At 38.2% G+C, this 15,847-nt stretch overlaps 1 long non-coding RNA gene and 1 pseudogene across 1 annotated transcript in view; one reads left to right on the plus strand and one right to left on the minus strand.

Moving 5' to 3' along the window:
* LOC118000973 overlaps positions 1-15,619 on the plus strand; it is a 22,685-nt gene extending 7,066 nt beyond the window's left edge. Inside the window, exons 2-5 of the long non-coding RNA XR_004676592.1 lie at positions 5,523-5,588; positions 7,859-7,924; positions 11,980-12,117; positions 14,085-15,619. This is a non-coding gene — a long non-coding RNA (uncharacterized LOC118000973). The remainder of the gene's footprint in view (positions 1-5,522; positions 5,589-7,858; positions 7,925-11,979; positions 12,118-14,084) is intronic.
* On the minus strand, positions 2,406-3,088 carry LOC118000971 (annotated as a pseudogene).
* Positions 15,620-15,847: the final 228 nt, after the last annotated feature.

Below are 15,847 nucleotides of genomic sequence, written 5' to 3' on the forward strand. Positions count from 1 at the left end.
CTCCCCAATGGTGCTTAGCCCAGGGCATTACACAGAATCACTTTTAATACCTTAAGTTGAATTAAGTGTTTTTTGTTTTTTTTAAAGTATCTTATCCCTCTTAATAGAGATAGGAAGCATTCACAGTTACATTGTAGAAGTTAAATAAAGATGGGTAATATTTTTTATATGCCAGGAACTGTTTGAAGTACAAGCAGGGAATGAGGTTGACTTTATTATCTCCACCCTAAAGCTAAGGGAACAGAGAGATGAAATAGCGCACACAACTAGAAAATGGTAGCCATGGGAATTCACTCATAGGCTGTTTACATTGAAAGCCCACATTCTGAACCATTGTACAATATGTCCATTAACACCACTGGTGAGCAGCCAGAGAGAGCTTTTTTTTTTTTCCCCCGAAGAATTCTTCAATTGAGATGTTTACTATCAGCTAATCAGTGTGTTACTCCTGTTGAATTTAACAAATTCTGTGTGGTGACTAAGCATTCCATCTTTGATAGTTCTCTAGACCTAAGTTTAAGCCCTGGCTTTGGCATAGCTTGGCTATGTAACCCTGTGTTACAAACTTTTCCAAGACTCCATTTCATCATCTGGAAAATAAGGCCAATGATTCCTACCTCATAGAGTTGTGATTACATGTTTAAAGCATTAGACACAGTGTTTGATACGTAATAAAAACTCAAATGAAATCTAAAATGTTTACCTATTTTATAAGTAGTATTTCATTGTATGGATATACACAATTTGATTATTCACTGTTAATACATATTTGGATTGTTACTAGCTTTTAACTATTAGAAATAAAAGCTACTATGAACATTCTTATACAAGTCTGCCAAAGGAGTTTAAGAAACTTTCCAAAGGAGTTGTACCATTTGATATTCCCACTAGCCATGTAAGAGAATTCCAGTCCCTCCACATTCTTGTCAGTGCTTGGTATGGTCAATTTTATTTATGTATTTATAGAATTTGTTTTACTGTAGTAAAAAATCATAGAATTTACCATCACTATTTTTGAGATACGGAGATACAGAGAGAAAGAGAGCATGAGCAGGGGCAGAGGCAGAGGGAGAAGCAGGCTTCCCGCTGAGCCAGGAGCCTGATGTGGGGCTCAATTCCAGGACTCTGGGATCATGACCTGAGCCAAAGGCAGATGCTTAACCATCTGAGCCACCCAGGCGCCCCACCATCACTATTTTTAAGTGTACAGTTCAGTAGTGTTAAGTATATTTGCTTTGTTGTGAAATATTGTACATAATGTTGCCATGAAACATCCTTAGAACCTTTTCATTTTGCAGAACTGAAACGCTATACCCATTGAACAACACCCCCAACCCCCCGCACTTTGCCCCTGCCAACCAGCATTCTACTTTCTGTCTCTATGAATCTGACTACTTTAGATACCTCATGTAATTGAAATCATACAGTATTTGTCCTTTTGTGGCTGGATAATTTTAGTTAGCATGATGTCCTCAAGATTCATCCATGTTGTAACAGGTGATAAGGTTTGTTTCCTTTGTATGTATAGACCCCATTTTGTTTATCCATTCATCTGCCGATGACATTTGTGTTTCTTCCACCTCTGGTTATTGTGAATAGTGCCACTATGAACATGGAGGTACAGACATCTCCTAGACCACGCTTTCATTTCCTTGGGATATATATCCAGAAGTGGGATTGCTAAATCATATGGCAGTTCTACTTAAATTAAAATAATATGACTAATTAAATTAGTAATTAATTTAAGGTAATTAAATGAGCAATTAAAGTAGTATTAGGGGGGTGCCTGGGTGGCTCAGCCGGTTAAGCATTTGCCTTTGGCTCAGGTCATGATCCTGGGGTCCTGGGACTGAGCCCCACATTGGGCTCCCTGCTCAGCGGAAGCCTGCTTCTCCCTCTGCCCCTCCCCCTGCTTGCACTCTCTCTCCCTAAAATAAAATAAAATAAAATAAAATAAAATAAAATAAAATAAAATAAAATAAAATAAAATTGTATGAGGAACTGCCATACTATTTTCCAAGGTGGTTGCACCATTTAAAAATCCCACCAACAATGCTCCAACTTTTCCACATCCCTGTCAACACTTGTTTTTCCCTTTCCTTTCCCTTTCTTTCTTTCTTCTTATAGTAGCCATCCTAATGAATATATGATGATATCTCATTATAGTTTTGATTTGCATTTCTCTGATGATGAGTGATACTGAGCATTTTTTCATGTTTATTGACCGTAAGTTGAACCATCCAGGAATAAATTCTACTTGGTGGTTGTGTATAATCCTTTTAATGTGCTATTGAATTCAGTTTGCTAGTATTTTGTTGAGGATTTTTGCATCAGTATTCCTTGGGGATATTGGTCTGGAGTTTTCTTGTAGTGTCTTTATCTGGCTTTGGTATCAGCATAATACTCATAGAAGGAATTTGGATGTGTTCCCTCTTCAATGCTTTATAAGAGTTTGAGGGGGATTGTAGTTAATTCTTCCTTAAATATTTGGTAGAATTTTCCAGTGACACTATCTGGTCTTGGGCTTTTCTTTGTTAGGAGGTATATATATATTTTAATCCTTGTCCTTAGAAAGTAGAGAGACTATACATGATTTGGAAATGAGACTACCAAATATTGGCCAAAGAAGAATAATCAATCCATTCTCTGCTTTCTCTTTTGTCTGGTCACCCAGAAGTGTATTACCTGTTATGATGATCATTGCCTGTCACTTGGAATTATTTTTATCTGTGCATTCACCTGAACCTACTTTCCCTTGCACATCAATTAAAGACCCCTTTTCACCTACTGGTACTCCAAGTCTCTGAGGCCTGGCCATAATATTGATATTCTGTGCCATGTTGTCTTTTGACTGACATTGCCCATTTGGTATACCCCACTTTCCTCTCTGATCGCCACATCTCATTTCTGCTAGAGAAAATATTGTTGCTGGATTTTTTCCCTTCCACCTGTATCATGACAGAGCCCTGACCCACTTTCCCAAGTAACTGTACACAATTTAGAGATCTTTTGAGAACCAAACTGCTAGCTATTTGAGACTCATGTCTTACAAACTGATGAATACCTGTAATTTGGGTCTTTGAAACATGGCTTCTATATTTTCTTACAATCTAATCTTCAGTCTTTTCCTGATGCTCTAGCCCAGACATCTATGAGCCAGGGGAATCTGTTGGGAGGTTTTTGTTTACTGATGCAATCTTCTTAGGAGTTATGGTCTGTTCAGACTTTCTTTTTCTATTGATTCAGTCTCCATAGGTTGTCTGCTTCTAGGAATTTTTCCGTATCTTTTAAGTTATCCAATTTGTTGGTATGTAATTGTTCATAGCAGTCTCTTATAATCCTTTTTATTTCCGTAGCATTGGTAGAAATGCCCCCTCTTTCATTTCTGATTTTAGTTATTTGAGTTTTTTTCTCTTTTTTTCTTAGTGAATCTAAGGATTTCTCAATTTTGTTGATCTTTTCAAAAAGCAACTCTTAGCTTTGTTGATTTTTTTCTATTCTCAATTTCACTAATCTCTGCTTTAATCCGTTATATCCTTAAGATAATAAATATATGTTATTTTTTAATCACAATTAAATATTTTTTCTTTAAAAAAAGAAAGGAAGATGGGGCACCTGGCTGGCTCAGTCAGTAGAGCATGCAACTCTTAATCTCAGGGTCGTGAGTTCAAGCCCCGTATAGAGCTTACTTAAAAATAAAGCAAGCATATCAGTTTGCTTGGGTAAGGAACAAGAGGGAGGGATTATCAAGGGTCATGAGGAAACTTTTGAAGCTAATGTATTTACTTGACTGTGGTGATGGTTTCACAAATATAAATATATGTCAAAACTCATCAAATTGTACACTTTACATATATGCTGTTTATTGTATGTCATTATACCTCAATAAAGCTGCCAAATTACAGATTTTCTAAAAACAGATCATATTTAAATTTTTAGGTATACATTACTACAAGTGATTTTTTCCTAAGTGTAGTCTATTCAAAATTCCTTAACTAAAAAGTCAATATGAGTATATTTGTCTCCTTTACATTTTCATAGCTCTCCAATTTTGATTCTGATCTGCTGTTACAATTCTGAGTCCATTTTTCTCAGTTTTCTTTAGAAGAGGCAGTACCTCCAAGGATTGAAGTTCAACAGAGATACACTTGCAACTGTTTTTCAATTAGGCTTTCATCATGATGTCTTCAGATAGCTATTCATCCCAAGAGGTTGTATCAATGAGATGATATTGTTTTCTTAATTTTTTTAAAGCATATAGCATTTATGACATTATTGCAGACATTTCATATATTTAACTTAGAAGGTTATTTTTTTATTTTTAAAAAATATTTTATTTATTTACTTAGAGCGAGAGAGCATAAGCAGGGGTATGGGCAGAGGGAGAGGGAGAAGCAGGAAGCCCGCTGAGCAGGGAACCTGCCATTGGGGCTTAATCCCAGGACCTTGGGATCATGATCTGAGCCGAAGGCAGATGCTTAACCGACTGAGCCACCCAGGCGCCCCAGAAGTTTATTTTTCAAGAGCTTTATTTATCAACAACAAAACCAGCAATGATGTTATACTACCCCAGATGGCTTTAAGATGCTTATTGTGTTGAAGAATTTATACAGTTTAAACCGCAAATATGACTACTTTTACACTATTGCCTTTAAATAAATCTAAAGCCCCTTTTTGTTAAAATAAACTGAACCTAAAACACTAGTATGTGCTATATAATAAATGAAACTTTTTTTTTTTTTTAAAGTAGGCTCTACGCCCATGATGGAGCCCAATGCAGGAACCCAAACCCATGACCGTGAGATTAAGACCTGAGCTGAGGTCAAGAGTCAGATGCTCAATTAGCTGAGCCACCCAAGCAGCCCAAGATGAAACATGTTTTAAGGTAGCCAGACCTAGGTGCAATTGGGCATTTTTTTCTTTGATTCTTAATGATGACCAATGTAATCACACCAGGTTCAATGCAATCGAAAGATTTCTTCTCTGCTTTTGTCTTCAAAACTAGAAATTTGCCCTCTTCATCTAATTAATTCCATTATATACTCCACATACAGCAACTTCAACTCCACATAGTGGCTTCATCTGCAATTTAAATCTTACTAGTTCCAATCACCCTTGTGGAAGGCTGTGGCTTCTAGGTAATTTATTCAGCATTTTGTTCAAAAGATATTTATTGAGCGTCAAACTATGTGCCAGGGCTCTCTACCAGAGACACAGTAGCAAGTAAGAAAAATATGGTCACTCTCATGGAATTTATAGTTTAATTGGAAGACAGATATTGAACAAGCAATTATAAGATTGATGGGTGTTACAATAAACGAAGTACAGGATGTTCGCTATGAGAACATTTCTATTTTCCTCTGGGCTTCAGGAGGAAAAACCACCAGGTTAAAAAAAAAACGACGGTGTGCCCTCCAGCCCCCTGCTCCTGGCAATCCAAAGGAAAGATTCCACGTAGGGAGTATCTGTATCAAGAAGTAGAAACAAGCCCCTGTAACTGATTTTTTTCCTTCCTTTTTTAGGATGTAGAAGCATCCTTCTTAGCAGCTGGCATGTTTCCAGCTTAGCTGCTGACGGCATAAGACTAGGTATCTATAACAATTCTTTTGGTTTTCTCTTGGCGACTCCAGTTGTTCCCATTTTATTAGCTATCCCTGCCTGGGAGGTACAGAGAAACAGCCCTCAAAAAGAGATTGCGTTCCTGTGTTTTGAAACAATGGCTAAGGCAGTGGTTTGACCACATTGGCAAATGGTTTCAGGAGAGCCTTGAAGAGATTTTTCTTTTTCCCTTATGTCTAGATTTCTTGAAATACCTGGGAGTTCTCAGAGAAAAGCCTCTGTGGATTTTTAAGGCCCCATTTACAAGTCAATAGTATTTTTGCTATGAAAACCATTTGGTGGATCTATGCGCACAGTTAAGCTTGTCTGGAAGGAAGTAGATGAGCAACTTGGGTCTTCTGCAGGATCCCTGGGTTCAGCCTCACCCCCGATGTCAGCAGCAGCCAAAACAGCAGAAAAAAAGAGGGCCGCATCTGGTTAAGAATACAAAAGAGAGAGAAGAGGCTTTTCAAAAGGCTAACCTAGGATTATTTTTCAAACCAGGGCTAAGCCAAATAGAAGATAAACGACATGTTTACATGCAGAGTCCTATAGAATTTAGGCCAGGCCAAGAATGCAAGCCTGCTCAAGTGAGTTCCCTTTTCTCCATGATCCGTCACCCTAGCTCACGGAGGAGGGGACAGGAGCTCTGGCGCCTGCTGGCCACGCAGGTCTTGCCGCCTCCCTCAGCTTCCTAACAGCCCTGGTATGCAGGAGGAGGGGTGCAGGTCTGTGAGACTAGTTCAGCATTTCTCATGAGTCTCTACTTCTTTTGGCTGGCAAAGATGAAAAATTGTCCTGGCAATGGACCTGGGATGATCAGGCAGCACCTCTGTGTGAATGTTAACACTTTGGGTAGAAAGAGCCCTGAGCTTTGGGAAAATCATGCAACCTCTCTGGGTCTCATTTTTTCTTCATTTTAAAAGGGGCTAGGTTAGAAGGCTGCGCAGCTGAATTGTGTGGGATACTTCTTAAAAGTGGGTATTTCTGGCCCACCCCTGCAGATTCTGATTAGTGGTCGGGTGTGGGGGTAGGAGGTGAGAGTGGGGTGAGGGGGGGGAGGATGAGTTGTGGTCTGTTTTTGAGAAGCTCTGTGGCTGATTCTGCTGGGGACCAGTATGGTTCTGCTCTAAAATCCCTCAGGGATGGTTCTGGGAAACCACAAAGTTAATATTCCACAAGGAATGCACTAGTATTGTACTAGGTAAAGTCTCACAATCTATGCTGAAAAGAAAGTATTTGTTGCTCTTTCCTCCCATCTCCCAAAAAGGAATCTGGGTTGATCCCAAGGTTATAAATATAGTAATAATAACAATAATAGAAAATTTACTACACACCAGCCACTGTTCTAAACATTTCATATGTCTCCATAAAATTCTCTCAACAACACTGTGAGATAGAGTATTACTATTATCCCCATTTTACAGGTAAAGAAAGCAAGACACAGAAAAGTCAAGTAACATTCATGTGGTAACACAGCAAAGTGTCCTGGCTGGATTCAGGCTGGCTCAGGGGAACTTTCTGTTTGGAGAAACCCAAGTAGTGTCCCTTTTACTTTGGGTGGCAGTGGTGTTTTTGTGGAAAAAGCCCAGGGTTTGGCATAAAACACTTAGCCAAATTCTGGTGCAACTACTTACCAGCTGTGTGATCTTGGGTGACCTTATTTAGCCTTGCTAATTGTCTTAGTCAGCTCAGCCTGCTGTAACAAAATACCATTGACTGGCTGACTTCAACAACAAACATCTATTTTTCACAGATCTGGAGCCTGGGAAGTCCATGATCAAGGTGCCAGCCAGTTTCGTTCCTGGGGCGAGGAGAGGCCTCTTCGTGGTTTGCAGAAAGCCATCTCCTCGTTGTACCCTCACATTGCAGAGAGAGAGAGAGAGGGTCCCGGTCTCCCGCTCTTCTTAGAATGGCCCTAATTCCACCATGGGGGCTTCATCTTTATGGCTTCTTTTAAATCTAATTAACGTTCGAAGGTTCTACCTTCAAATTCCATCACATTGGGAGTTAGAGTTTCAACATAGGAATTTTGGGAGGACATAAACATTCAGTCCATAGCACTAAGCTTCAATTTCTTTATCTGCAAAATATATATCACACCTATTTGTAAGGTTTAACAATGAAATAAGATTTTTATAAGGCCTTAGCTCAGTCTCATAATAAAAACAAAGTATTCAAACATTTCCTGACTATGTATCATGCACTGTTGAAGAAAATCTAAAGAATAATAACAATTTATGGAATGCCATTCTTTCAGAACTACGCTAAATGCCTTTATGCATGTATTCACTGGATCCTTCATAACACCCTACAAGTATCATTAGTAAGTATTGCTATCACTATTTTATAGATAAGGAAACTAAAAGGCTAAATATTTTCCTGAAGTCACAGCTGGTGACTAGCAGAACTGGGAATGAAAACACATTGTGTGCCCTGAGTTCTAGGATATATAGCCTCTTCTGTTTTTATGAGAATATATGAAATTCATTATTTAAAATGGTCATGAAATAAATATAAATGAATATTTTTTACCTAAGAGTTCTGAGGTTGCAAGAAATGTTTACCACGAGCCTCACAAGGAGAGAATTCAACTCTTTCATCTTAAGGATGACTTTAGTTGCTGACTAAAAATAAGAGTACATGGGGAGGGGGACTTGGGAAGATATTAGTCAAAGGGCAAACACTTTCAGTTACCCAAGACTACTAGGTCCTAGAGATTCACTGCACAGCATAGTGCATATAATTAACACACTGTATTGTATACTTAAAAAAACTGGTTAAGAGAGTAAATCTTATATTAAAGTTTTTTTAAAAAAAGAGGGAGGGTGGGAACTTTCATGGGTGATGGTTATTGCATTGTTTATAGTGACAGTTTCTTTTTTTTTAAGTTTTTATTTATTTATTTGACAGAGAGAGTACAAGCAGGAGGAGTGGCAGGCAGAGGGAGAGGGAGAAGTAGGCTTCCCGCTGAGCAGGGGGAGCCCGATGCAGGACTCAATTCAAGGACCCCGAGATCATGACCTGAGTCAAAGGCAGTTGCTTAACCAACTGAGCCACCCAGGTGCCCTATAGTGACAGTTTCATGGGTGTATGCTTATCTTCAAACTCACCAAGGTGTAAACATTAAATATGTACAGTATTTTTTGTATGTCAATCATACCTCACCTCAAAAAATATATATATAAAGACACATGATCTTACAATGGGACAAAATGGCCAAAAAGGAATACGGTAGCCCTGATCTCTGTTTTGCCCCTCTCCTCCCACCCTCCACTCTTGACATCTATTACCAAGGGCCAACTTCAAGGAGAGAAATATAGCTCTGAAATCATTGAGCCTGAGGGAAATGTTCTTTTCTAGAATTCTTTAGTGTGTGAGCTGTCACCCAGCCCCTAGTTTTCTGTTTCTGACTCATCAAGGGGTGTAGAAACATTTATACTCTCTCCTTTGGAAGAATTCTTCTGTGACCTTTTCCACCTCCAGCCCAGCCTGCAGGCTGAGCGTGTTGGTTAAAGACAGAAAAACTTAATTTTTAGAGAAACTGATAAACTGGGATTGAGTTTCCTTTTTAGGAAAATCTTCTAGGTTAAAAAAAAATCAGTATTACTTTTAATATTGAAAAAACGTGTTGGTTATGAAATTCTTGGGAAAAAGTATCATCGTAGTATTGAAATTTTTTGAAGAAACTGCAGTATAATCACAAAACCACACAACTGGTATTAGAAACAAAGGCACTGACAGAAAAACCTCTTTTCCAACATAACCGGAAAAATGATTATAACCACCGAATCTCTGTCAAGTCCAGGGAAATGCCAGAGTAACCACACTATTCATCTCGCCAACCCCAGACAGTTAATCAATCACAAAGACAGAAAAATGAACAATGAGGACTTCTAGAATTTAAAGAAGTTAACCCTGGGAATCTTGGCACCGTTGATGCAATGGCCCCTCAAGTTAATATTGAACAAACCATACCATTAGCCTAAGAAAGATAAGCAAAATATGTGGGGTTCTGGCCCAGCTGGATTGAGCCACTTCAGGGACTAGGTCTCACAGAAGGTTCTAGTAGGAGTGGCCTGGTAATAAATAACATTTTGTGATAATTAAACAAGGATTGTTACAAGAATTGTGGCCAAGAAATAAGCCAAAATTTATTCATATGTTTTTTGTGTTTTAATCTTGTTGCTGACCTTATCTTTCCAACTTGTAATTTTGATATGGTCCAACTTTCCTCATCTACTTAGTTTCAATTTTATTTAATCATTATAGAAATAAGCTTAAGTCCCATAGAGAAATCTGTAAGCCACTCAATAGTTAAATACTTATTAAGACAATGACAGCGAGAAATTCTCTTTTCTCTCCTCTCTCTTTTTTAAACAAAGATTGGTTGAGAATCCGGTGATGTCAGGCCTAAAGTATTTGGCTTTCCCCTTTGTTCAGGACTCCTAGTAAAGCAGGGGTGGCCTGGTGATCTAAAATTAAGATGACAATCCCCCCCTCCCTCGTCTTTTGCCCCAAGCTTTGCATGTATGAATTAAGCCTTTGGGGTTTTACAAGGTGCTAGCACTTTTAAAGACTGTTGATATTATTGTCGTTTTGATTAACAGATTTGTAGTGATTGTAACTAACCTCAGCCAAAAGATGAACTAGAGATTTTTGCAAATTCAAACAAAACCTACTGGTATTACTTTTAAAAACAAAAAACAAATGAAATAACTCCGCTTCCATAATTAATTTCAAAGGACAACCATCAAAACAGTAGTCTTCCCCAAAGAGTGGGAATATTTTTTAAATATGTATTTGAAAGGATTTTGCAATTGCAAAACAGACATAAGTCCCTCCACTTAAAATTTGAAGTTAATAAACTGCTCCGAAATCTTGCTAAGCTAATGAATGAGACCTGTTTCCTCAAGCTGTCCCTGATACGTTGTAGTTGAGGGAAGAAAAACCTCCTTTTCCTAACCCTCCCCATGGGAAGAGCTGGAGTAGAGGCTTGCTAAGAGACCACACCTAAGGGAGGGGTTTATCCCTGCCCCATGAGCCTGGGTCCAGTGAGCCCTGCTAGGACAGGATGCAGGTTGAGTACAAGTCTGGCTGGAATTCCCAAAAAAGAGGCACAGCCAGGGTGGGGCAGAAGCACGGTCCTCCAGATCCACAGCTGCTATCAGTTTCCCAAACTGTTTTTAGAATCCTCAGGGCTGGGGAGTGGAATAGGTAGTGCTCATTCCCGATGGTTTGGTTTGCAAATCTGGGAAGAGAGCCAGATAGACCATTTTCTCCCATAATTCTGGAGATGATGTGTGCTCTCCAGAGATGTAAAGTCATAGACTTATAGAACTGGGCATTTGGAGATTATCTAGTGAATCCATCTACTCATTTTATAGACCAGGTGATGGAGGCATTAAAAGTTAAGAACTTTGGGCACCTGGGTGGCTCAGTCAGTTAAGCATCTGACTTGGGCTCAGGTCGTGATCCCGGGTTTCTGGGATCCAGCCCCTCGTAGGGCTCCCCGCTGAGTGGGGAGTCTGCTTCTCCCTCTCTCTCTCCTCCTCCCTCCCTCATGTTCTGTCTCTCAATAAATAAATAAATAGACAGATCTTTTAAAAAAAAGTTAACTTGCCCGAGGTCATTACATAGTTGGTCTCTGGTAGAGCTAAGAGTTGAACCCAGTGTTTTCTTCCAAATCATTCATATTTGATAAACTAAGTAGATAGTACATTAAAAGTTTAGATATAATTTGAAGATAAATGAAACATGAACTTCGATATATATAATATATATAAATTTCATGTTATGTATATTTTATTACAATTAAAATTATATTATATATATATAAAACATATATAAAATGGACAGTTCAGTGGTATTAAGTACATTCACATTTTTACAATGCCCTCTTTCTACATGGAAATGGAAGAAGTCAACCAAAAATATTTTTCCCTTATTAGTTAATTACTAAATGGACACATATTGTGTGACCAATACCATGTTAGGATCAGACAGACTCTAGACCCTCAAGGAGCTTTTAATTTGTTCAGGCAACAAGATACATAAATAAAGAGGCTATAACTAACCATAAAAAAGCAGTATATGATATGTTTTAAATGAGTGTACTGACAACAAAACGTTAAAGACTCCAAAGGACACAATCATTATGGGATGAGTACTTAGGAAAAGCTTCCAAGAGAAGATGGGCTTGAGCCACATTAATAAAAGGGAAGGAGAAGCCACGAGAGGACATTCCAGAAGAAAGAACAGAGTGACCAAAAGGCATGGGGGTGCTCTACAAAGGACTTTTTGACAAAAAGTGGATTAAGAAGTCTGAGAATACTGAGAGTAGTTTGCTACTAAACACAAATGACCAATTTTATCCCATAGGCAATGCGAGCTCTTGAAGATTTTTGAACATCATGATCACCATGCTAACAAGTTGCTGTGATGGAAAAGTGTAGGATGGATTGAAGGAGGAAGAGTTGGATGAGTGAGTCCAATTAGGAGGCCATGACAGAAGTTCGGGTACGGAGAAGAGACGGGGTAATCGGTTTGGGAATGGGTAATGCTAATGTGTGAAATAATGCAAAGGAAGAGTCAATAGAGTTTACTAATTCATATTGAGAATGGGGAGGAGAGGCAAGAATACTAGGTTCGAGCTAGGATTAAGCTATAGAGACCAGAATTGTACCAATTGAATGGACTGAATAAGTCAAGAGAGGGAGAGAATACTGAAGAGAAGTTCCATTCTAGATAATGCTGAAATGGAAATGGTAGAAAGACATCCAAGTAGAAAAGAGAAAGTACCCAGAGAAATGTATAAAGTTGCACAACTGCGAGGTATTATTGAAAAGATTTTTAAAGCAATTCTCTTAGTTTTTACCTGCATCTTTGGGAACAAAGTGTTGATCTCAACCTAACCAATTCAAATGGGAATGATTAAGCTGATCACAATGTATGATATAATCTTCATATGGATGTATGAAGATTGTAACTCAAAGGCAAATGTCAGGTTCACTTTATAATAATGGAGAGAGAATTGGAGACATAAAAGCCTTTTAATATTGTATGTAGTTGAGAATAACCCTATGGAAAATTGAAAATATATCCAACAACTTCAATTCTGGTTTACATTAAGCTGCTGGGTTCAAGTATTCCAACATGATGTTACTGTTATGAAATAAGTTTAGAAAAATCAAGAGAAAACATTGTGTAAAATGGTTTTGTACTAACGGTATTGGGATCAGAGCAAATAAAGCTTTATTGTTTATGAAGTCATTTAATTTGCCATCATTCTGACCTAGAAATTTTGATTCCCAGCAAAGGGAACTTTGTTACTTATATAGAAAACATAAATCTGTGTTTTCCTCCTTTCTTTTTCCTGCAGGGAGGATTTATTCAGTAGGCACAGTGCTTAGAGTCAATGATATTTTTAAAGAGCCTATGAAATTTTATTGAATTTTGCCTAAGAAGAAAAAAATCTTGAAGTATTTTAAGTTATACCAAACAAATAATTTAAATATTGATATTATAGTGGGAGGGGCCCACAAAGTCAAAAGTGCTGAGGGCCCATGGAAGTCATAATATATCCTGCCTCCTGTCCTTAGATCTGGGTCTCTGGTTCTAACCATAAACCATTGCTCTTTGTACTATTTTACATGAACTTAGAAATTCTGTGAGCTTGTTATTTTTATGAAAGTGAAATGTGCACATAATTTTAAGAATCAGCTAGTTCTACAAAGTTTGCAAAGACAAATAGTCTCCAACCCTTTTTCTCCATATCCCTTTTCCCAGAGGCATCTACCTTGATCTTTTAAAGATACTTCTTCTTAGGCATCTGCCTTTGGCTCGGGTCATGATCCTGGGGTTCTGGGATTGAGCCCCACATGGGGCTCCCTGCTTGGGGAGCCCACTTCTCTCTCTTTTCCTCTGCCTCTCCCCTGGCTTGTGCTCTCTCACTCTCTTTCTCAAATAAATAAATAAAATCTTAAAAAAAAATAAAGACACTTCTTTTGTTGATGGACACTTAGGTCAATAGACAAATGGATAGGGAAAATGTGGTATATATATATATATATAAATATGATGGGATATTACACAGTCACAAAAAAGTATGAGATTGTGCCATATGAGACAACATTTGGGTGGACCTAGAAGGTATTTTGCTAAGTGAAATAAGTCAGACTGAGAAAAACAAATTCCATATGATTCCACTCATAAGTGGAATCTAAATAAATAAACAAACAAAAAGCAGAATTAGACAATACAGATGACAAACTGATAGTTGCCAGAAGGGAAGGGGGAGGTTGGGCAAGATGGATGAAGGGGAGTGGGAGATCCAGGCTTCCAGTTATGGAATGAATAAGTTACAGGGATAAAACACACAGCATTGGGGCAGGGTGGGGTGGGGGTGGGGGAAGTACTACTTCTGTTATTACCTGCAAAGCTCTAAGTACCAAGCTTGTGATATTACTTCGTGTTTTTTTTTTCAGGTTTAGATATTACCCATTGACTTCCTGTCATGAAGATGAGGATTTAGATATCTTGTCTCTTCTACTCTTACCAAACCCAGTCATAAACACTTCCCAGCTATTCATCCTGTGGATTGAGATTCATTGTAATTTTGATTGACTCAATGTTCAGGGTTACATTTTTATGACTCTGTAGGCTACTCCATGTTGAGTCATATAGAAAACTATGATTATTTCTTCTTTACTGCTCAACTTGTAGTTTTCTCTCAGTTAAGAATTGTCTTTTCTCATTTGCCTAGTTTTCTATGTACACACTTATTTCTATGTATACATGTCTACCAGATGTTGAAATATCTTCTTGATACATTAATGTGTGTTGGGTATTATATCAATTTTATTTTTTTAATCTCTTCTGAAGCATGTGGGCCTGTATAAATCCAGATGTGTTGCCCTCATGCTTGGTGCATCATCCTGGGTATATGATAATTCCTTTGCATTTTTTCCTGTTTTGGATCTTTTATCCTGTAAAGCGTATCTTCCTTTTTCTTGGTTTACTTCCTTGTTTTGGTTGCACATATTCTTTGGAAACTCTCTTAGAAAAGGGGTGTGTGTGTGTGTGTGTGTGTGTGTGTGTGTGGATTGGTTGCACATATTCTTTGGAAACTCTCTTGGAAGAGGGGTGTGTGTGTGTGTGAAGTGGAGGTAGTTTTTCACTGAAAAATCTTCACCCTCACACTTAGTTGAGAAGTTAGTTAGCTATTTAATATTAGAATTAATTTCCCTTCAGAATTTTGAATGCGTTGCTCCATTTTCTTCTAACTTCCTGTGTTGCTGTTGAGAACTGCAGAATTATTTGGATTCCTGTTACTTTGTATGTGAACTTTTCCTCTTCACCTTTCTGAAAACCTACAGCATCTTCTCATTGTCCCCTATGTTCTAAAATATCTCTGATGTGTCTTGGTGTGGATCTGTTTTTATCGCTGGACACTGGGTAAGCCCTTTCACATTGGAAATGCATATCCTGAAATTTTCAGAAATCTTAAATTATTTCATTGAGGAAATAATTGTTTTCCCTAGTCTTTCTTTGAGGGACTTCTCTTGGACTGGGGTCTTTTAATTTGCTTATACTTTCCCTCCAATTTTTCATGATTTTTTCTTTTTGTTTTCTTTCTGCAAGATTTATTATACTTTATCTTCTGGTCTATTGAGTTTTCATTTCTACAACCTTGTTCACATTTTTTGTTGTTGCTGTTCTCTGTGTCTTTATTTTTTGGAGCTTCCTATTCTTACTTTATTAATTGAAAACCTTCTATTATCTTCTGTAGACACTAAATTTTTTTCCCCTGCCAGCCTAGTCATTGTTTCCTTCAAGTTGCCTTTTTCTGTTTATGTATTTTATTCCAACGTTTATGCGAGGGCTTATATCCTCAGATGTTTGATAATTCTTTTTTTTAGGAAGGAAGAGAGAGATAGGGGAAGAGGGAGAGAGAGAATCCCAAGCAGGCTCCACACCTAGTGTGGAGCCTGACGTGGGGCTTGATCTCACCACCCTAAGATCATGACCTGAGCCGTAATCAGGAGTTGGTTGCTTAACCAACTGAATCCCCCAGGCGCCCCAGATGCCTGATAATTCTTAATTGTGCAAGCATGATTAAGGGTGTTCAAATAAAAAGCTGTGATGTAGGTAATGGGGCAGCTGTTTGTCTTAGAGCCTCTATTGTCTATCTTTAAATGTTTCTTCTTAGGCTGTTCAGAATGTGCTTCTGTGTGGAGGGTAAATGCCT

The sequence above is a fragment of the Mirounga leonina genome, unplaced genomic scaffold, assembly GCF_011800145.1.
Source record: "Mirounga leonina isolate KUSES-001 unplaced genomic scaffold, KU_Mleo_1.0 Mir_53, whole genome shotgun sequence".
NCBI classification, from domain to species: Eukaryota; Metazoa; Chordata; class Mammalia; order Carnivora; family Phocidae; genus Mirounga; species Mirounga leonina.